General features: G+C 38.5%; 1 protein-coding gene across 3 annotated transcripts in view; it reads right to left on the bottom strand.

Moving 5' to 3' along the window:
• The window catches only part of RBMS1 (RNA binding motif single stranded interacting protein 1), a 185116-nt gene that overhangs the window by 65177 nt on the left and 95219 nt on the right, over window positions 1-24720 (bottom strand). The window lies entirely within an intron of this gene.

The raw sequence follows: 24720 nt of genomic DNA, 5'->3' as shown, positions 1-24720 counted from the left end.
TTGTTAGTCTCTGAAGAGAAAACAAGCAGGAACCTTTGGGCAAGCTGTCTGTGCTCGGAAATACACAGTGAAGGCAGGCGAGCTGTGCACTCAGGGAATACCCTGGTCAGAAGGGAGAGAGAGAGATGAGTCGCCACAAAGATAGGCAATGGCTGGGGAGCTGGAAGCAGTGAGTGGATGCCTTTGCTGAGCCACGGAGAGGTCAGATACAGAATGATCGTTTTTTATCAAGTATTCACATACAGGTGATGAGGTGTTTTCATCTTTTATCATTTAACATTTTATTAGGAACTGATGTATTGGAGGGAAATCCCAATGAAACGTCTCAGCCAAATTTTTCATAAAAAGACTTTTGAGTCAATGTAACATTACAAACTTAAAACCAGTGGAACTGTGGCAGAGCATGTATGAAGAGTTGAAGTGTTTCCGTATCTCTACTGATGAGCTCACACAGGTATGCTGGTGGGTAAGAAGAGCTGCAAACTGTTCTCCTTGATCTGGGGGTGGAGTAGTGTTGGAAGGGTGTTGGGGACTAAGATTGGGATCCCCTGTAATCTGGAGGCTGAAAGTCAGCTGCCAGTATCCTGTTCTTCACAGGGTGCAGAACATGGCTTGTTCTTGACAAGCACCACAATATTCTCCAGAAGATTTGCTTGCTTATGAATCATTGCCAGCACCCTCTTCTGCATGTCCTTTTCTGTGTCTCAATGTTCTGTTAAAAGCCACTCAGACTGCTGCAGGAAGAATCCTTCCCTCTATTTTTCTGCTGTCTGGGCCTTCTGCCAAGATGCACTGACAAAGTCAGCAAACATCTCCTGCCTGCCTTGTCTTCTTTCGCTTCACTTGAACGGTTTTTCAGGTGCTCAGGAGCTAATAAACCTCCTGTCCACACAGCTATGGCATTTCAGGTGCCATAGGAACAACAGACAAAACAAATTGCTAATGGCCCAACAAGAATCTCCATGCCAACAGTGATAAAAAGTTATTTGTTCCCCCACATTTGGAATCCTATTGCCATCTTCTCTTTGCAGGTTGGGGAGATGGTAAATTGTTTTCCTACCTTATTTCCCCTTTCTATAGGCCCCTGTACCATTGCAGGCTGGGATGTTGGTGGGGAGCTGTGTGTGGATGTAGAAGGGGTAGGTTAGTAACCACATGTGCACCTCTGCAGGCTGTCCTTACGCTGAAGGATGTCTCCTTGAGGCATGTCCCCAAGAAACAGAGAAGAGTCTTGTTACTGAGGTAATAAGCAAACTCGGAAGATATGCAATGCCACTATTTGCTCCCAGCTTGTGCAGAAGTGGAAGGGACACATCGTTTACTTCTGCTGCCCTGAGAAAGCTGCAAGTGCCTTGCAACATCCATGTGAAAATTGAGCACTATCTTTGTTTTATATTCTCTTTTGTAACTCTTGCAGATCAGTTCAAAGTGCACTACAAAATAGACTTCTGCAGTAATTGGTTTAAACCCAAGGGGTTAATTCTGAAAGTCTAATTAAAAAGTCACAAATGCTGTATAATTTCTATGCATTTTGAAATGTGTCAGTAGCTTAGTTTTCGCAGTTTACTTCACAGAACATAGAGGCTACTAAAAGCTGAGGGCAGTGATAGCATTGTGAGCTCAAGTACTTTTTCTAGTGCTTTTTCTTTCTACATTTGCTGTTACAATAAACGTGCCAGCATTGCAATGTGTTTTATGTTTAACCCCTTCAGTGCCATCATCCTGAGCAGGGGGACATGGCATTCGACCAGAAGGGAGGAAGAATTATCTGGCACATGGGAGTGACATGTTTGGCCTGTAGTTGTGAGATTTGATACTTCACGAAACTAAACCCTTTGGATCTTAAAGTCACTGCTAAAGAAGCCACTTTGAGCAGGGGTTTGGAGGGGAGGGGTATGAGAGGGAGACAAGGGTAGTCAAGCATGTGGCGAGAGGCACTGTGCAAAATGGTGTCTGTCGGCCAATTCATGGAACAAAGTTGTTTAAATCCCCCTCTACGGTTGTATTGTAATTCAGCACATAACATTTACTAGTAGTCTCCTCTGTACAACAGTTTCAGGCTGGCTCTCACCCTGCGTTCTGAAGGGCAACTCAGGCACCTAGGTCTCTGGCTTGGAATTTGGCAGCCGGAAGAGATCTTGGCTGTTCAGAAGAGGATCCTCCTGGTGGCCTTTCTTGTCAAAATGCGGGTTGGTTCCTCACAGAATAGGCAGGCAGAGGGAGGCTTACTAGGGGTCCTGTTGCTGTCCCTTGTGTTACTGTAGCCCTGGCAGAGCACCTTTGCTTTGTGGTAGCATTGTTTCATATTCTAGGAGTACCCCTTTTCCTTCATTTGCTCTGACAGACATTAAGCAGATCCTGGCATTCCAGCAACAGCTGTTCATATGGGCCTGGATTTGCGCCTCTCTGGGCAGGTAAATCCAGGATCTCCATGCAGGATTACACAGAAGCACAGGATTACACAGAAGCTGCTATAACGGGTATGTGGCTCCATGATTTGTAATCGCAAAGTCTTGGCTGAGTGCTAGGATTTAAATGGGAGGTGACGTGCAGTAAAAATTACCCCGACGCAGTACGGAGCACAGAAACAAACAGAAAAGCCGATCCAGGCAAGAAACTATGTAGCGCAGGACAACTGTGGGAGGCCAGTCAGAAGCAGAATCATTCATTCTAAATGCTACCACTGCTGCACATGTCCACATGAACCTTATTCAAAAAGCGAACAAAACAAAAAATCCCCACTCTCATTCCAATCTAGAGCTATTTCACTTCCAAAGTGGATTAATTAATGTGGAATAAGATGCCAGATAATTCAAAAAGAATGTGCGTTTATCACACTTTTTTTTTTTTTTTTTTGGGGGGGGGGGGGGAAGAGTTGGTCCAAAAAACAAAACAAAAAGTTTTACCATGTAGACAAGGACTTACTGCATGCTTGATGTGGTCTCTATGCAAATTATAGAGATTCTGCATGTTACTAGTTCCCTTTCTGTTTAAAAAGGGGAAGGAAAAAATATATTTAAGTACCTTCCCAAATGAATGTGTATAGCACAAAAGTATATGCAACTTTTTTTTTTTTGGGCAAGTCAGTACTTTGCAGTTTCCAAGAGACAAAATAAATTGTGTGTGTGTGTGTGTAAATACATCCTATTTTGGAACAATGTGGCTTAAAATATTTTACATTAAACTAGGGCCTATAATAAGCAAATTCTATGTCACAAATCACACTCTGAGATGAAATGCCAGACAGACCAGTTCATCTTGACTGAGCTACATTCAAGTAAAACTAAGTGTGAAGCGAGAAATCTAAGGGAAATCTAAAGGAAACCAGAGCAGTTCTATTCCTCAGAATCTGACTGGAGGAATAGCAAACAATACATTCTGTTAGCTTCCAGTAACTATTTTTGCTAGCGATAACTGGCTCTTTGCATAACCTTTCATCAGAATTTAGTGTGTTAGTTCTGGTCACGTCTTTAGACATTTTAAACCAAAATTTAAAATTTACTATTCTCATCACTAGGACATTGATTGTGGCTTTGTGTTCTGTTGTAACTTTAGAGAGATCCAATCATTTTACTGCAGAAATGCTTCCATTGTCAAGTTTAAATAATAATGAAACACAGCAACACAAACCACGTCAAAACTTAGTTTAATATGTTAATATGTTTTTTCTATGGAAAAAACCCAATGATTCAACATACTGATGTGACACCACACATCGGTGCAGACATGAAATAATTTAGCCAATAACTTCTCATTCCCTCACCCCACAACTGCCATCAGAATTGGAGAAGAAACTACCAGTGTCCCCCTCTGGCAGCAATTAAAAAAGACCTTCAGGATGAAAGGAATCAAATGAAGCCAACTGTGGGAGCAAAACAGCAGCAATGGAAGAGGATAACAACAGGGACAGTCCTAGGAGGAGCAGGAAGAGCAGGGTTTATTTAAAGCTTAATCTAGAAATAAAACCTAGGAATTAGATTTTTTTTTAAATTAATAAAGCACATTTTTAATTATGGGTCTAATTCTTTTTTGGGCTCTAGTGATTTCACAAGTGACTATAGCCTCATCTTTTCACCTATGACATCACCAAAAACACTTCATGGAATAATGGTCCCATTATTCAGTCACCTGTTATTTAGGGTAGGATTTTCAAAGGTGCTCAGCACTGGTCTAACTCTGCTGCCACCCCAAAAGGAGTTTTACCATGGACCAATTCTACTCCCATTCAGGGTGGATAAAAATCAAGGATTAAAAAAAAAAAAAAAAAAAAAAATCAATTTTTTAAAATTTAAATCAGATTTTTTTATTTGTTTTAAAAAATCATCAATAAAATACTAAATTGCTCTCTTGTTTAAAAAAAATAACAGTTACAATTAAATCTTACCACAAACAGTCTAAACCTACACTTACAGTCTCATAAAAATGAATTAATGGCTCTAGTCTGTCCAGCCTAACTACCAGCTCTTGCTTCTTGAAAGTTCTGGGCTTTCAGTTTCTGTTTCAGTTTCTCAGCAGACTAAAGTCACATGTGCAAAGACAGACACAGGCTGGATAGGACTGTTGTTCTGTGCTTATATAGTGGTGGATCTGGGCCAAGCAAGGCAGAGGAGTTAGTTAAGACACTGTCTTAAAGACAGAGAGACAAAGGATGGAGGCAGAGTAGAAAGGAACAGTGGAGTGGACTGGAAAGAAAAAGGGATGACATTATTCAGTACACACACAGCTTTCTATATTCCCCCAAACTTTTGTCATGGCTTCTGGGCTTAAGAGAGACCCTATCTGGGAATATTTTAAAGAAATTCCTTTTCTGTGTAAAAAAGGAAAACGTGTCAAGTATAAGTGGTGCAAGAAGGAGATAATGAAAACTGCTTATTGGGAGAAAATGATGTGGATGAAGATGTGGTATGTCTGAACAACAACGTAGATCAACTGGTTAGTACCTTAAATAATTCACTTTGCAATGCATCATTCTTCAAGACTCTCTCTCTGTGATTTAACAAGTAAATTCCCAAGCTACACTCCACCTGGTAGAGCAGACATTGGTAGAAGATTGCTAGATACACTGTATGAGAAGGAACTTGAACAGTGTGCAAGAAATACTGAAGAGGAAATTTGCCAGTTTAAGCCTTGATGGGTGGAGCAATGTATACAATGATCCAGTAATATGTGTCTGCATGACATCAGAAGATGGGGTTGCATATCTTTCAGAAACAATAGATACATCAGGAAATGCCCAAACAACAGAATATTTAAAAGAAGTGGCAGTGAAACCTATAATAAACTGTGAACAAAAATTCAACTGTCACATGCGCAGTTTTGTCACAGACAATGCTGCAAACATGGCAAAAATGAGAAGATACTTAGAAGAAGAAATGGAAGGATGCTCCTTAATAACATATGGCTGCAGTGCCCATTTAATGCATCTTTTAACCAAAGACTTAAGTACATCTTCTCCAGCAATAAAAGAAAATGTTGTTGAAGTTGCAAAATACGTCTGTATTTTGCTTCAGCTTCATTGAAGAGAGCAGAAAGATCCAAACTAATTCCCTCTCAATATGTTCAATAGAATTCTGTGATTGATTGTTTTGAACAACTTATTAAGAACTGGCCTATTCTCATAAAACTTTGTAAAGAAAACCATGTTAAAATAGATGGAAGTATCTCATCCAAAGTATCTAACATTGGATTAAAGAAGAATGTAGAGGATATGCTCAGTATACTGAAGCCTATATCCATAGCCTTAAACAAACTTCAGAGAAATTGTTGCTGCATTGCTGATGCTGTCGAAATTTGGAAGGCACTTCAAGAGACAACAAAGAAAGAAATACCTCACCAGAAAGTTCAACTGCAAGCAATAAAGAAGCGAATGGATCAAGCACTAACTCCACCTCATTTTCTTGCGAACATTCTCGACCCCAGATATAAAGGTAGACGCCTAACTTCTGAAGAAGATGCTGCTGCCATGGCATGGGCATCTCAAAATCACTCCTCAGTTATGCCAGTCATAATAAACTTCAGGGCTGAAGCGGAACCATTTAAACAGTACATGTTTACTGAGGATGTTTTGAACAAAGTCACTCCCCTGAATTGGTGGAAATCATTAGCCAGGCACCTTGAAACAGAGTTCCTTCAGTTGCTAAGCCAACTTTTCATAGCAGTAGCTTCCTCTGCAGGCACAGAGAGAACATTTTTCATCGTTTGGTATTATTCACTCAAAGCTAAGAAATCGACTGGGAGTTGAAAAAACAAGAAAACATATTTCTGTTTCAGTCTATGAAAAAAATGACAGTGGGAATGGGGAAGATGAGAGCTAGTTGTAGAAGTTTTAAGGACAGCATACATTTAGTGTTGTGATGACTTGTCTGTTAGAGGTAATAAAATTTGAAAATTAACAAAAAAAAAAGTTTAAGGACAGCCATCAGCCGGCAACTCAGGAGACTGCTGCAATTGCAAATGTGAAACATTTATGTCATGTTTAAGATTTAGTTTAATAAAATATAAGTGCTATTGTGTTTGTGTGTGTGTGATTTAGTTCTTACCATTCCTAATGTATTGCTGCTGCATCTGCAGCTTGACACAGGTAATATGTATTATGTACTATTTCCTAAATTAATAAAAATCAAGTTATTTTAAAAATTACACAAAATATACCCTCCTAGATGTTGTAAAATGCTGTATTGAGTTGTAAATTAACATGTTTTAGTGATCAGATTTGCACAGTTGTTTACAAAATATGTGAAGTATCAGTGGGAAACTTGATCTAAATCAATTATTTTCTCTCGGTGATTTAAATCGCCTTGATTTAAATCAATCCACCCTGCTCCTATTGCAGTCAATCGAACTCTCACTGATTTCAAAAGGTATCAGTGATAGTCAAAAATAAGCACGTCTGAAAATTACACCCCAAATCTAATTGTAAACAAAAAGCCAACAGAAAGCCACACAGACCTGATGCTCTACATTAACATAACAGAGAATTACTAAACTTAGTTTGGTGCGCTCCTGCTCAAGTAGTAGTTCCCTCATAATCAAGTTACACAATGCTTGAACTGACTTGCCATACTACTAGTATGAACAGATACAAATTAAGGCCAAAAACACTGGAAAAGTGAAAAAATCCATCACCCAGCAACTCTCCCCCTTTACCTCCCTCAAGAGGTCATTTAGATTTATGTAACTCAGTAAGCATGCAAAGATCTCTGTCATTCTTTGATTTTTCATAAACATGACACTACTGACAGGGTGGTCCTGAGGTCACACGTTATTTATACCAGTTCCCACTTCTTACCAAAAAATATGTCACACGTGCTGAGGCAACATAAGGAGAGTTGAAGTTTTAAGCAACAAACTGTAAACTGAAAAAAAAAAAAATTTCTGTATTCTTTATAGACCCTTCCTGTCCAGGAACCTAACCTATTTTCTGCCAACCTGAGGTGATTTAGCATAAGCTCTGAACCATCTGCCAGGGTGCCTATCAATTTGGTAGCCTGGTTGCCTTATAGTTTATCGGTTAAGAAGGATAAACATCTAGCAGAAACACAAAGTGATTTGATTTTTTTTGACACACACATTTCAGAAGAACATATGTTGTCTAAGTAACTGTGTAATTCTTAATTTTTTTAATCTAATACTAAAGTGTGTGTCAATCAAAACTTCTTTATCTTAGTAGAACAGAAGTAAATAGGTTAGGTAGAATTTGATGGGTTTTTAATTTTTTTTTTTTTTTTTTTTTAAATAATACAGATGTTTATTTTTAAGCATTTTTTCCTATTTTTATCTATTTAGATGTTCACAGTTGCAGGAAATTATGGGGGCAGACAATTATTTAATGATAGATGAGATTCAAAAAGTTAAAGCTTTATAACTGTTAACACAGTCAACATCACATCAAAATATATACAGTAAATGTCCTTAAAAAAACTCTAGTAAGTTATCAAGCAGCATTTCCCCTACTTTATATAATTTTCAATAGATATATTTGTGTCACTTTCTGTGTATATGGTGAAATCAACATTTACAGATAAAAATATAATCCTTCCAAATCTACATTATCTAAAATAAGATATTTGGTAGCAATATTTTCTTTTTACATTATGTGAAATTGACAGTGTAGCACAGAGTTTACTAAAAAGTCCAGAGTATATTTTTGTTTATATATTATAGGAGCTTTTTTATTTATCTACAAATCTATTAAGAATTTTTGAGAGGCATGAATTTACATTTTTATATATGGTTCCCTAGCCACAAATATTGGCCAATATTGAAGACTAATACTTCTTTTATTTTACTGCATGAAAGCATTATGCAAAGCTAAATAATTCAGGTTAGTCTGAACATCAGAAGCTACCTCTATTAAAAATTGCAAAGTTCCAAAACAGAGTTACTCAGTGGGGGCCATTTGTTATCTTATAAAAATGTTTTACAGCTACTCAGTAGCAGTACCACTTACAGATGGTCAAATCAATCTTACATATGCTATTTAATCAAAATGTAAGAATATATTTTGTTAAAACATTAACAAACGATCAGTAAATTCGGTATTACCATTAGAAAAATCAAGTTAACATCAACTAGTCCATATTTTCTTTCTTGCAGAGACAGCCAACATCTTCCAAACCATGCTAATCAATATCTAGTTTAACAAAGGAAACTCTTTGGAAAACTCTAATTGCATAGATAGAGAAAAATTATTAAAAACCTACATAGAATTCTCACCTGTCCACCTTTACAAAAAAGTACAAAAAATTCCTTATTTCATTATCAAGAACAAAATCATAAATGAGAATCTACATTTTGCTACATAATATTCACAACATATGCCTGTGCCCTAACTAGCTTCAAGGCAATTCAGCACATGGAAGGATTTGCTGTTTCATATAGCTAAGCAGAATAAGTGTTCTTAGCACGAAATACACTTCAATGTAAAAAAAAAAAAATCTGAAAAGAATCCGTTCTGTGGGGTGGGGGTGCTAGTACATGATGGAAAAAATGGAAGAGCAAAAAAAAAAAAAAAAAGGCAAACAGTCTCACCCTCTTCTCTTGCTTTAAGACTACAGAATTCACATGAAGTATTTGTGGATTACGACTATGAATAAATTACAACTATGAATAAAAAGTGCATTTCAAACATATCCTATCAAAAAATGAAAGCCATTTATTAAAAACAAAAACAAAAAACCAACACTAACATTGCTCATTTGGCTCATACTGGGAGTATAAAAAGTGAGAAATAAAATGGAGTTTCACAAGAACAATAGAAAAGCTGAACTCATTTGGAGACAAAATGAAGACGTCCTCCTCAGGTTTAAGTAACTCAATCCTGAAGCGTTATTAATATAGTCTGACAATTTTCTTGGTTTCCATTCTAGAAGTGACCACAACTCTATGTAAGGACTGTGGAAGATGAGAAATTAAACAAGGAGGAATGCAAATATATGTTTACAAGCCAAGCACATAGTAATATGAAGAATTGCACATGTGCATTTACCAATGGATGCTGCCCTAATCTGAAAGCAAGAAAGCATTTCTATATCAAGTCAAAAATCCTGGCAACACAGTGTGACCTGGAAGCTAGTTTGGGAAATGGAGTTAAAGGGAAAAATGTCCATTTCATAAAGACAGACTAAAAGCTCACCAGGAGTAACTATGAACAGATATAGAATAGAATTAAAGAACACACATCACCGTTTATAACCCTCTCCTCTCCCTTCATTCTCTAACCAGTCAAGATCAGGTGGGAAGCTTGAGTTGACGATTCCTAGACTTGTATATGTGGAGGCTAGTTACAGTACATTGTCTTACAGGGCATGATTGGGTTGGTCCCAAGGAGTAATTTAGAGCAGCCTCAGTGGGCCATTCTGGCAGATGGAGATTACTAAAATGCACAGGCAATCGAGCCTGTTTTCCTCACCCAGGCTGTCTACATCAGGGACTGTAACGCAAAGAGGTATAGCCAAGCACTACACAACTCAAGGATTCTCTCAACCACATCAGTATTCTCACTTTATTTTATTTTCATATTTTTGAAAACTCCAAACAATAACTTTAAAGTTTGCTACTGCCAGCAGCGCTGGGAGAGTGATTTTTGTGTTTACTTCTTATGTAAGGGGATTAGACATCACAGTGATGGCAATCATTACAAAAACCAAGAGACAGAGAAAGTACGCCACATAAACTGGCAGTAAGTCTTTCTTTGACTTGTGTGGCTAAGATAACACAAAGCAGACTTAATGGGCCTTAGATCTGGTGCGCAGTACTTAAACCATTTTTAGGCAAAGGTACTCATTTGTTCTTAAAAATCAACCTCTGGTGAGGTACTAAGTGACTTCAGCTCTGTTGGGGGGGAAGGAAGGAAAGCCATACTTGTTCAAATAATCTTTGATCCCTTTGAACTTTATGTGAACTGTAGTACATAACTAGATTAAGGCCATAACTCTTATTAGTAAAACACCCATAATAATTCCATAATAATGCTCTGCTTTAAACTAACTGTAGTATGATGGCACTTAACTTCTGATTAATGTGCCTGTGAATTAACTTCAAACTAACATTATGGGGTTTCTGTTGTATCCATTAGCACTCTGATTATTTTCTTTAATGTCTAATAACTTAATGTCAATCTTATTGAAACTGCATTAAAGAGACAAGTAATTCTAAATCACTGCTTGAACTTCCACAGGCACCATTTCTTGCCACCTTAATAAGCTGGCACGTAAATTTGATTTTTACTTGGTACTGTGTCCCTAGTCTCAAATCACAGCTGTGCTGAACAGCAAATATCTCAGTTTCAACAGGGAAAAGGTTTGCTCTAAAGTAGTTCACCCCAGGGGTCAAAATACCGCAGCAGGCCATTTAAGTGCCTTTATGTTATTGAGCAGAAACATCAACTCACATATTATTGATCATAATTGGGTGGCTCTGTTGTGAAGATGTCTGCAGTAGTCTTAAGTGCTGAGACTGGTGTAGAGGAATGCTATGCTTTTAGAAAAACATGCAATCCATCTACTGCCCAATTTTAGATACACAAGAGCAATCACTAGTTCTAGCACAAAATCTAAAATGCAACCTTTGTTGCTGATGCATCAGGGTCATATTCGATGCCACATCCTTAGTTTCACACTGCTGAAGAAAGACAATCCTGTGAATATTGATTAAAACAAGCAGGAAGCCATGCTTGCTTTCTACAGTTCTGCAGCAAAAGGATATGGTAGTTACTTATCTGAAAATTTGTTTTTGTAACCTAGATATACTGTTTCAGTCCACATCATCATTATGCAGCTTTGGTCCAATTAGTCAAGAAACCTTAGCCAATTGTGACTGAAGTCTTTTGGAGCTGCTACATTCTCAACCTAATTTTATTCTCAGATGACTGCTCCATTGCTTGTGAAAAGATCAGCAGAGTGAACTCTCCCCTTTAGGGTGCTAAATGACTCTCTGAAAGAAACCAAAAGCTGAATATGAGGATGAATTACAGTGTATGAATCTCTGATACTGAAGTGGTTATCTGGCAATGCCTTCTTCTAAGATAGATACTGAAGTAAATCTAACTGGAAAACTTGGAACGTGCTTGGGTGAAGCTATTCAGAAGGGAGAAAACATAATGGATAAAGCAAATCTTAAAAAGAATTTAAGAAGATTTTAAAGAATCTTAAAAAGGAAAAAAAGACAGAGAATCCAGAGAAACTTTGAGGACATTCTGTCCCAAAAAGGAGCAATATTATTAAGCCCCCCACACACACACGGAAAAGTTTTCATCCAGTGTCAGAAAACTACTCCTTGGTGAAAAGTTAAACTGTATCTAGGTCAGTCTGCAGTCCTTCCTGCACACCGGTAGGATCACTACAGATGGGAAATGCCGTGTGCAAAGGCCACAGAACAAACAATGCACATCAAATGACTAGGACCACAATAATTCAGTAATTTTTTCAAAAACTGTTTCTGGGATTAAAAGAACACACACCTTTCAAAGGTTTACTATGAAACCCAATTACAGGGAAGGGAAGAAACCACAAATCCACAGATCACGGGTAAGAGAGATCTGGAAGCAAATTAATGCTTAGTGGGAAAGGACTGGGACTGTCCACTACACCACACTATATTGCCACAATGGCAGAAGGTGAAGAAATTGAGACTCAATCAAATGCTCTCCTGCAACCCCTAATGGGAATGACCTCAGCAAGGAACATGCCAAGGAGCAGCCTGCCAGAAAAATAAAGGAGAGCAGTTACTGCCAAGTTCTGACCTCTACCACTGCAGCATAGCAACCTGAAGAAAAAATCCTCAGTGTATCTGTCTTCCATACCAAAGGACAGGAAATGTAGGTTTGTCAAAATGAGATAAACAAGGATGAGCAGAAGAGAACTCTCTTGAATTCTGCAGAGATAGGAATCACTGACTCAAGAAACTACCATGGCATTCTCATGATAGCCTCCCAAGAACCATTTACATTACTACTGGTCTAAGTTTCTCCCACTGAAGGAAACCGGAGACTTGGAAACAAAGGAGAACACTGTCATGAGAGGTACACTTCTCTGGACCACAATCTGAAATTGTAACAGTTTATTAGCCCCTCCCCACTTTAAAAAAGTACTTTAGTTTCTGTCCATTGCATACAGAAGAGGATTATTTCAACTATGAGAGAAATTAAATGGCAAAACTAAATGCCCTTGTGACACTAAGATTCCAGTCATCGTAGAAGCCCATTAATTCTCAATTTACAGAATCACTAACCCATAACTTTTGCCTTAAAACCTGGTGGGCCTCTCCTCGCCTTGCAGCAGAGATTTAACTGAAATTGTTGTGAGGTCTTGTATTGCTAAGACTTTATTCTTCTTTCCAACAAGTACTATGTTTTAGTATGTTTTGAAGTACAGTGGAAGCTACTTCTAAAGAAACCAAGTCCCTGGATTCTCTACAGTGATTTTTCTTGAGCTGTGCTACTTAAGTGAAGCAGAACTTTATGCTCTGCACTAAATTACTGTACTCTGACGGGCTAGTTTTCCAGCCCAGGATGGATCAATACCACGCCAGTAAGTTTCAGGGCCTTGCTTCAGGGCAAAAGTTATTAGTTAAAGAGAAACTTAAGCCAAGTACCAAAATAAACCATTTCCTTTGCCCAACATGGGCTACATTCCCTTCCCTTCCCCTCCCCTCCCCCGGCCAGAGCTCTGACCCAGAAACTCCCACAGGAGTCTTTCTACATTCCCCCAAGCCTCCTGGGAGTCATCTATGGGCTGGGTTCTTTCCCCTAAGCCAGGCATTCCTGCCACTTCGCAGTTCAACCAACCTCTTGCTGGCCTTTATAAGGACTGGGTGCTCTTCAAGCCATCACCTGACCCCCTAACTCCACAGTCTCAGCTGACTGGCAGCTGATATGTCACAGGTGGGGCTGGGCCCCTCTCCCTTTAAAGGGGCTGGTCACCTTGTGGAAGTTACACTTTCCAAAATAATTTGACAGAGAGCATTTTGTGATGCCACATCCTTGATTTTATCATCCTATTTGCTCACATACTTGCAAATCTGCCAAATTATGTAATGTGCAGTGGATGTCCCTGATTTTAAGGGGAATTAATGAAGTTTGACTGCTAAGCAATTAAGGAAATTGGAGAAAAAAATTCTAAAATTCCCCATGGAACAAAACAACATGCAGCTCATCTGCGAAGAAGCAGAACACTGAGCTTGAGTCTCTTCTGTCATTTTTATATTGGCGTAGCCCTGGATGATGGAATGATTTTCAATGAGTTACTCCTGACTAATATCAATGTAAAAAACAGCAGAATCAGGCCCAGCAGCCTGACATAAGTACATGTTTAAAATATTTTAATTCTGATATGCCATCTGCAATAATACAAAGGTTCATGAGCCTCATTGAGACAAAACCTGTCACCTACTTTACAGATGCTGAGGTCTATCTTTCAGCAGAACTAGCACAGTTCTACTGTGCAAGGGGTGGGGAGGTATAGGGTGGGAAGTAATTAAAGACGTCACACATGGGTGACACACATCCTTACACAAACCACCAGTCCATAAAGGAGCTCTGTACAGTGGTATACCAAGAATTGTGATGTGGGGCAGGAGTAGGGTGACCAGATATCCCAATAAAATCGGGACTGTCCCAATATTTAACCCTTTGTCATGCGTCCCAATCAATGTATGATCGGGACACCATTTGTCCCAATATTCAGTTAAAAATTCAGTTCCTAGCCACTGCGGGGGGCCTGAAGCTCCGGGGCCCCCCGCTGTCGCCACCCACCTCCATGGGTCCCGATATTTTACTGTTGCAATGTGGTCACCCTAAGCAGGAGGATCAGACACTACATGGAACCGCCCTCCTCTGCTGGAGGGAAGAGAATGCTAATGGTATATAAGAGACAAGGGGAAGCTCTGCTACCACTCTGTGACCTTGAGAGGAGGAGTCCTTTCTCACTTTACCTCTTGACAGTTTCCAAGCACCCAGCCAAATTATTCAGGCTGAATGCTGTGGAGAAGATTTTTGCCTTTGTGTACTGTGCAACAAGTCTAAAGAGGTAAAAAAAAAAAAAAAGAGTGAGCATGCAGTGCACTTATGTACAGCTTAAATGTTAAGCCTTTTGCAGCACAGACCCAACATTGGTTTGGTACCAAACTGGGGAGTATTCTCACTCCCATTACAGCCAATGGAAGTGGTAGGCTCTTGCAGGTGGTGCTTAATGCTTTCCAGGATTAGACCTCAGGGACCATACTGCAAATACAACAAGCAAAAATTAAGGCTGAGCTTCTCTTTGCAGGTAAGAGGGAAGAACAGACGCACACAGGACATTTGTTAACATGGAGTGAAACACGCTAAGACATCAGTTTGAAGGAAGGAAAAAAAGGAAAAAGAAAGCATGGTATGAAATATTGTTTATACCCAAATCCTAAATAATGTCTTTTTAAAAATAAAACATAGTTGACTACAATGTATTTAAAATAGTAAATGTGTTTCTATATACACACATACAGAATACAAAAAATTAAGATATTCTCCAGAATAAAAAGGTCTCAATTTTTGGCCTAAAATATATGGCAGTGTCCTTCTAATATGGGAGGTAAAGAGAATTTTTGGTACCATCTTGAATTAAGAATAAGTGAAAGAACAAGATAAACATTTTGTGAAGGATATAATCTCAGCAAATCAGTGTACTTCAAGCTTTTTCTCTAGGGAAATTGAATTAGATTCTAAACTGGATGAAAGAGGAGAACATGGAAACAACAGATTAAAGTTGCAAAAAGTCTCCAAATCAGTCATTTCATTTTATCATCATCACAGATGCTTCATTTTCATATTTTTTGTATATTGTAATAGTTTAGTGTTCGAGAATAAATTTCTGCAAGCAGTAATATTTTAAATGGCAGTGTGTTAACTACATTCCAGAGGGGAAAAAATTCTATAGGTTTGATTTGAATTAAGAGTTATTTAAACTATATCGATGCACGAAGCACTATTTTGTGTGTCATTGTATGATAGAATGGTAGGGATTGTGGGAAAGGTTCCAAGACAAGGGTTAATATTTTATATCATTCTTTGAAGATAATTTATGGTTTTCTTTCCACTTCCTCTGTAACAAAGGACAGTCAGAGCTGGAAGGGCCTGGATATGCTTGTTTACTTACATTTGCTGGGGGGTGTTTTTAATGCAAAGAAAAATTATAATGGTTTATTTTTCATTTTGCTTATAATTTTATCAACCCTACAGACAGTGCTGAACATTAGCAATGTTGCATTACAATCTCCCTAATAAAATGTTTCCAATACAAATAATTGGTCCTATAATGTGACAAGACAAAACTGCTCATTTTTCTCCTTTACGGGACTGGATGATTTTAATACTATCTGCTTCAGACTTTAGTAGAATGAGCCTTTTACAATATGGTTAACAAGACTATTGTTTCAAAGAGTTGAATGAAACTGCTTTGGAGCAGTTTTTGTATTTGATTTTAAAATCTTGTTCTCATATACGTGACCTCCTTTTCTTTATGGAAAACTGCCCCTATTCTCTTCAGCACAACATTCTGAAAGTTCATGTGGGGAAATGCCAACTCAGTCCAATTTGTGAAGCATATCTGAAGAGCATCCATAGCTAAACGGAACATGTCAATCTCTGGTTTGTGGCTTGATAGCTTATGGAGAAGTGACACTTTCTGGAATTAGCTGTATGGGGCCTACTAAACAGATTGCTTTAATACTTGTTAACACTTATAGTAGTCTCCTGAAATTAAACAATGCACCTCAACATGACTTCCCATTGCTACTTCTTCGTAAGGATCATGTTCCCGTATCCCACGAGGCCAAGGAAAAACCTCCAAGAAGGGGAAGAATGCGCCATAAACTGCCCCTAGCAGATTTTTCCCTAAGTTTTTTTGCAGGTGCGAAAGATTGCCCTTTCGCAGAATGAAAGCCTGTGAATCCTATGGGATCCACATGCTGCCATTTCATCTCTCCTACTTGAAAGCCTCAGCAGAGTGGCTTTGTCAGACCACTGGAGCCAATGTTCCCTTCATCAGCAGCTGGCTGCCTTTGAAACATCCCCCAAAAGAGGGAATTCCACAGGCTCACCTCGCCCATGGCCCACGCCTTACCCTGCATCAGAACCCTGACCGCACAGAAGATTTTCCATGGGATGCAGCCTGGGGTGGAGTGCTGAGGAGTTGGCTGACTCCCACTTCTGAGAGCCAAGAACAAGCTGTGCATGCTGACTGACTCATCCATGTGTGGGTCTCTGGCTGAAGGATGGGATGATTTACAGGGTTCCCAATACACTGTTGCCATTAAAGGAAATTCTGACTCAGACTGTCAAAATTATTTGACATTCTTACACCTAGAGTAAATGTAATCATTACAGTGAAGATGGAATTTAAAATGGTCTCTATTATTAAGTTAAGATTTTACCTGCTTTTGCTTTAAACACAAAAGCCTCTCAGGAGGTGCCCAGCACCTCATAGGATCAGGAACGAAATGACAACTCTCTCTTCCCTTCCAGGTCTTCCTTCAAGCTCCCCCTAAAACCACACAAAGCCTTTCAATGCTAATCCACTAGAAGATACGAATCTAGAACAAAAAGACCCCTGCGCCCATCAAGATTCCTTAGCGAGTGGGCCTTCATTTGATTATACACTACACACATATTTCAACTTTATTTTCTGTCTAATTAATATGTAAACACTTAGGAAAGAGGACAGTATCTTCCTTTGCCTGTGCAGTGTCAGTACAGTCACTGATTACATGCCACACAAGAAGCTTTGTGTACTTACTGTTAAATTTGCTCAAGTGCACTAGCAAATCACCACAAATCATAGAAATTACCACCTAAGAAAACAATAACGCCTTATGCCAAACAATTCCCATGACGTGCCACCCAAACACCACTATTCCCAAATGCCTCTAACAGTGACTGGAAAGACAACCCATCAGGGTAAAAGCTATTTCAGTCTCCATCTTCCATCCCTCTTGGGCCTCTCTACTGAAAATGGAAACAAAGGCTGCTACAGAAATGACATCCCTTCTTTTTTCAGTTCTACTCAGCTGAGAATCAGTGGCAACCACTAGCAACCAAAGGCAGCAGAGGCTTTAACTCAATTAAATACTAGCTTTAAAAAAAAAAGATGGCTGAAGAGCAAGGACAAGCAGAGAAGGCACAATCAATTGCAGACTGTTTGTGCTAAATAAGACCAACAACCTTATAGCAGTCTTTGAAGAAGGAACACAGAGTAGCTGCTGGTAACTTACAGCATATACTGAGCATCACAGTCACGTACTGTTGAGGTTTTTTTTCCTTGAGTGAAAAAGTAGAATAAAACTATTCTATAAACTGGATGTTAGTCATTTGTTGTCCAGAGATGTTTGCAAATAGTGATAAAGAAATATAAACAAGCCTCTTAAGAATTACTTAAATACCTCCTTTCACCCACAAACAAGTAAACAAGAAATAACAGGTGCACTCCTTTTCCCAAAAAAGTCACTGTTAATACTCTTCCTGATCTCAATGGAAGTAGGAGCAGGACCACTGAAGGACATATTTCAATATTCTGTTTAATTATAATGTAAAATTAATGTAATGTTTGACTGCAACTAAGAGATAGAGACACACCTAGATTCATAGATTCCAAGGCCAAAAGGGACCATTGTGATCACCTAGACTGACCTCGTGTATAACACAGCCATAGAACTTCCTCAAAATAATTCCTATAGCATAGCTTTTAGAAAAACATCCAATCTAGACTTAAAAGTGGTCAGTGATGGAGAATCCACCATGACTCTTGTTAAATTGATCCAATGATACTTACTCTCACTATTAAAAATGTACACCTCATTTCCAGTCTCGATTCATCTAGCTTCAACTTCCAGAACTGAATGGTGTTATACCTTTCTCTGCTACATTGAAAACCCCTTCATTAAATATTTGTTTCCAATGTAGATACTCAGACTAATCAAGTCAGCCCTTAAGCTTCTTTTTGTGAAGTTAAATAGATTTAGCTCCTTGAGTCCATCGTTATAGTCTATACCTCAAGGAGACAAGTGAGTAGATAAGTGGAGAAAAAGGAATACATAAGAACTACATGAAAGGAAGATACTCAAAGGAAATGCTTTTGTGAATTTAGCTTTTAATTCCCCCATTTCCTTGAACTGTATAACCATTAACAATCTGAATGAGATGTACAAGTTTCTCTAAAGATTATGATCAGAGAGAACACCTCTCTCAATGAATTAAAAGCAAAACAACTGGTAAAGCTGTTCACTAAATCCCAACCATGTCTATCACCTAATGAGCTTAACTGTGTAAAAATAAGTCTGTGCTTATTTTATCTGACTGGAATGGCAGCAGCTCCCTGCTACAGTAAATCTTAGAGCTCTAATTCACATCATCTCAATAATGAATGTAAATAAAAGGAGCAGATAAATGACAACCCAATCAGAGGTCATAATCACATAGCAGCAAGAAAGACTAAGGCATGAACATATCAAACAGCCAGTTTCAGTTATAAAAGATATTAATATTTCTTTTTGCACATTCCTGGATGCTCTTGACCACAACACAAAAATATTCAACCGTGGAACTAGTCAACAAAAATCATAGATTGTGAAAACAAAGTTGTCTGCCACATCTGATTCTATCCCTTCAATATGAAAAGGCACCTGACAGGAAAACTGTTTTAGTTACCTCTCTGTCACTATGCTGAATTTTAAAGCTGTCCAGCTACTTTTTTTTGCTGAAATAAAGACTTAAAACAAACCTCTATAAGATTTATGATTTCCCCACATACATAAAAACAAGGCCAAGCATTACAAGATTGCATTTCAATGTTCTGACCATCCTGGAACAGAACAATGGTCTGCAGTGGTAATTATATCACTAATTTTATTACATTAAACCAGCTGCTTTCCTAATTGTAATCCCATTAAATATCTACATAATATCCACTGCAACAACAACGTAACAAGGAGGAAGGCCTACGTGAAGCTATTCAGAGCAAAAATGGTGAAGGTGAAGGCAATACAACACTGCAGTGGTGAGTAGCAGGTAAACTGTAGGCAAGAAAGAGGAGGTCGAAGGGCTGGGCAACCATGTGGATTGGGCATAAAGGTCATATGCGATGTGGCATGGGTTAAAATTAAGATGCTGGCAAGTACCTAGGGTACATGTCAGAGCAAGTTACTAACTAGTGGCTGAATCCTGCAATCCTCACATGAGCAGTCCTTAATCCCATCAAGTGAATGTGACTGCTGGTATGAGTAAGAGCTACTCATATCGTAAGAGTTTGCAATTTCAGATCCTCGTATGTTAACTGTAAACAATAAGTAGTGACCTTTTGCATAACAGCACCCAAATAAAAGCTACAGTTAAAACAAGCCCCATATAATGTATTCTGGGATGCAAAAACCAGCACCGTGCACTTCCATCAGGTACTGCTGCACGTGCACTGAGGGAAGGAATAAAATGAAACCCAACTGGGATCACTCTATATCCCAAAACTGTGCAGGGGAGATCCACTCTAGGGCATGAAAACCCATCTGGCATTGCCAGCCACGTGGGTTTGGGGAAAGAAACTGCAGGTCTGAGCCAGCAAGAGACTGAAGACAGCAGAACAGCTGCAAAAACAAAAGTTTACGCAGGGACAGACAGACACTAAGGATATCATTACTGCTTGCAGTTTTCAGTATGAGCGTTCTCTCACCTGTTCTGATTGGCTGTTTGCTCCAACCCTGCATATCTCCGCCCTTCGTCTTTCCACTTAACTAATAACCTCCTAACATAACATACCCACACTCCACACACTGAAAACATGATATTTGCCAGCCATCACGCTGATCGCTCTGTTTGTATGGTACATTCCTTTTCCTTACCCTCCATCTGTCTTGTCTATTTACATTGCAAACTCTTTGGGGCAGGGGCTGTCTCTTACAGGTTTGCACAGTGCCTAGCACAGTGAGGCCATTCCCAGATGGCCCCTATGCACTACGCTAATAAACATGATAAACATTTTCCTTTTTCATATTTCTGCCCCTGGCAGACCAGATATGCTTTTTGCTTTTAGAGTGCAGGCCTGGAATAGCAGGCCTGTGTTTAAATGGCCTATTCAGACATGTAGGTTTTTCATTTTCAATGGAAATGCCACTAATACCATCTGAAAGTATCTGCACTCCCAGGCGAGCCACCTTCACAAAAAGTACAATATGCTGTTCCCATCTGGCAGGAAGAGGGCAAGCTGCTCCAGTTCTACTGGTGTGGTGTTAAAAGGTCCAGAGGAAAGAAGGTGGGGACTCATAGATTTCTAGAGGGAAAGAGATTGGCAAAAAAAATGCTCTCTTCCCCCAGAAAACTACTTGTCCTCAAAAAATCATAAAGGCGTTATTTAAAGTGGTGCATAAATGAATACAATTTAGAAATATGCTGTCGGGCCTCACTACAAATAGAAAAACAAGCTCTCTGCTTCTGTAGTTAGATAAGAGCTTTCTATAGCAACAACTTCCCAAAAGAATTTAATCAAAATAAAAACCACATTCAAGTTCATCACTGCCAGCTCCTCTACGCCAGAGCTGAACTGAATATACTGAAAGAAGCAATGAGAAGAAAAACAAAGGCATTGTATCACCAGAACCACATGTATAACTTCATACAGATTCTTCTATAAAGTGACCCAAATGCTATAATTATATTTACAGATCAGTTATTTTGCTATAAAATAATCCTAATTTAATATGACTTTGTATTACTTTGTATTACTGTGTAACGTACAATGCTGAGAAGAGAAAATAAAAATCAATATTCATGACGAGTAGCTCGTGCTCTAACTGTAATTTATTTGGACACTGAAAACAACGTCTATATATAGCATAATAAGTTGTGTGCAACTGCTTATTTTATGAGCAAAATTAACTTTTCTCCATGAGGCCTGAAGAAACTGGCATCGCACACGGAATTAAGTAGGAATTCGAGGATAGAATTCCGTTCACAGCACCAAAGCCGGCTATGAGACTATATACCCTCGCTGTATAGGTTTCTAGATCCTGGATCTGCCAAAGAGTAAATCTAGGCCTCTTCCTAACCTACCCACCACACACCTATTAACAGCGGCTTATTGCGAGCTAACAGGGAGACCATTTCTGCAACATGCAGGTGTACTGTGGACTCTCCTCCCACAGACCTTGTTCAAGACTATCCATGGAGTTCAACAGCACAGGGGACTTTGTGTGGGCATTCTTGTAAGAGGATGAATTTCTCCCTAATAAATGGAAATGGAGGACACTGTCCAGTTAAAATTATTACAGGTTTTTCTAATATCTTGAATTACAAGAACTAATAACATTAAAGGATCTAAGGTGAGATCCTGATTCCTTTAAAGTCAATGGCAGCTTTGCCTTTGCCTTCAATGGGTTTAGGATTTCACCCTAGTTTATTCTGCATTTGACTCAATCTGGATAAAGAAAACAGACAGTTTCACTTTCTGGCTTCTATATGACTGCACAAAGATGCAGTGTTTCGGTTGTAAACACTGCAAGGAAAGGTCTGTATATACACCAAAACCTGTTTTCAAAATAAAATAAAATCACAAACCCTACATTTTTACTAACTTTACATTCAAATAAACAAAGAAACAAACCCACCCACCCACCCACCATTTTTCATGAAAGCAATCTAGCAATACCTGTTTAATAAAAATGTATTAAATAAAGTGCATGTAATTTATGTTGGATTAATATAAACTGGGTTAGACAAGACAAAAATAGAACTACTCTTGATTTCTCATTTATGAAGTGCATGTTAAAGGTTATCTAAGATGTTTTAGTAGTTATATCATCAGTAAGTGGCCAGGAAACCCCAGTGGAAAAGCTGGATATTGCAAAATTCACTTGGGAGACTAAATATCATGTCCCCCAACTATTTCCTGGAAGTTTGTACAATTTAGACAGACTTGTGGAAAGTGAGAATTTGGCATCTAGAACATCCCTTAATTCATAAAAAACCAAGCATCTAAAACTAAGCGTATCAATAGGAACAGTCTTGTCAGTTTTATCATCCTGAAACATTAACTCCAGTTGCTAAGGGGCTATGTTGGCAGAGGAGCCTACAGTTTTTAATAAATTACCAGATTTTTTTGTCAAATTGTTCCAAGTCTTGGATTTTAAAATCTTCTGGAAATCAAACTTGGTTCTTCAGAAGAAATGGAGGATTTTGAGATAGGACATTCTCCTCTTCTTACACAGGAATCTCTTGCCAGAGAAAATCCTTACAGAACTAACTCATAGAGGCTTCATCTATCCTGGAAGGCCTCAAGCTCACTTTCAGGAACCATTTAATAGCTAAGTTTTGCAAAGAAAAAAGGCGAGAGCCAGCAGCTCATGAACTGCAGCCATGCACAAAATACACAGCTATGCCAGAACAGGTTAGATATCGTAGACGTAGCCAAAGATCACACCACAATGAACTACAGATTGGGCAAAGGTTATAAACTATTTGCTCAATTCAAGAGGCAAAGAACAAAACGAGAAAAAAGAGCACTTAATTTTTTTCTATGATTGCCAAAAACCACACACACAAAACTGGGGAAGCTCTGAGAGAGATAAGAGAAGTCTGCTGAGATGACAAAATGTTTAAAGTTATGAATGCCTCTTGATACCAGTCAGCTACTGAAGAGAGGCAATAACCCATCAGTCTCAACTTGGAAGATAGTGAAGGTGCAGGAAGACGTTTCTGTATTGTTTTTAAAAACTTGTTTTTTAAAAAAGAAAAAACTTTTCTACCATACATCACATGTATCTAGGAAGAGTTAAAACCACAGAGAAGTCATATTCATGTGAAAGGCTATAGTATTTCATAATTTATGAATGGCTCCTTTCACAAAATTGATTATCTGCTCCTTTTTCAGTAAGATTTATGGGAATCTTTTTCTGTTGGGAATATGTCCAAATGGAGCCAATTTATTCTTTTAGGACATACATTATAAGAAGTCTAATTTTTTCCTGATAGTTGGCTCAGTGTTTTCATGATAACAACAAGACTATTGAAACAGTGAGTACGCTCCAGAAAGCATAAAGTTTTATTTTTACAATGAATGTAAAACTTCTCAAACCAGAAGTTTGTAATTTTTCTTTCAATCAAAATTTAATTTTTCTAAATTAGGCATAATAATTTTTTTCTATCCACAGACACAATATCCAACCACGAAGGTTTGGAACTGTTACAGTAATGTCTTTCAAACAAATCAGTCCTTAAAAATAAAAAAGGACATGCAACTTTGAAAATCTAGAAGTCTAAAGTTCTTCTGACCATATTATACCATGCCTATTAAAAAAAAGAAAAAGAAAAGAAATAAAAAGCTATTATACAGGTACTAGATTTTTATATTTTTGTTTTTTGCCCCTTACCTCTCCCCACCACCCCTACCACTTTTTGCACTGGTAACCCATGATTTTTAATTATGTTATCTTTGCATATTATTTGATCTGGATTGAATATAAAGAATATAAGCATAACTGATGCTGCCTATTTAAGGCAATGAGGTCAACAAAATTATGAGGAACGGGAGTAGGCTCAAATGAAAAAAAATGCAATGACAAAACACTGCTGGAAGGAGCTAGACAACTGGCAGCAATATTTGATAGTGGCAGGCAAGGATTACTGCTGAGCAGGAAAATCAAGTTAGGAGGCACAAGGATATGGCAGAAAAGAAACAGAAAGAATAGTGAGACGAGAGGATCTGTGAGCCTGATGATGGCAGTAATACCAAAATTTTCAAAAACAGTGATTGATTTTGGATGTCGCAATTTTTGGGTACTCGGTATCTTTGGGCCTGATTTTTCAGAAGTGCTGAGCACATTGACAGGAGTTGTAAGTGTTCAGTTCTGTCCAGCTGAATACAATCTTCCTGTAACAGGAAGTTGATGAGCTCCTTGCAGAGGGAGGAGTTCATGGAAATATTACCTGCATTGTGGAGCCACTTTTTGGGAACAGGACAGATGGTGTCCTTAGGAACAGGCATGTAAATTAAGGAGGTGTGAAGAACTTCTGCGAGTGAGCAGTCATAAAGGCAGATATGGATTGATACAGTCTCTGGAATATCTAATTCTGGATCCATCTTCATCAGTTAAAATGACAAGAATACTGGCATAAGGTAAATTTTTTAATCTAGTCAGTATAAACCAAAGCCTCATCAACTGGTCTGCACTACTCACACTACTTTTAAGGGGAAAAAAGTAAAATAACGT

The sequence above is a fragment of the Emydura macquarii genome, unplaced genomic scaffold (assembly GCF_026122565.2).
Source record: "Emydura macquarii macquarii isolate MOO-44397 ecotype Brisbane River unplaced genomic scaffold, CSIRO-AGI_Emac_v2 contig_1253, whole genome shotgun sequence".
In the NCBI taxonomy this organism is placed as follows: Eukaryota; Metazoa; Chordata; order Testudines; family Chelidae; genus Emydura; species Emydura macquarii.
The sequence above is the reverse complement of the archived record's forward strand: the minus strand, read 5'-3'. Positions and strand labels throughout refer to the sequence as shown.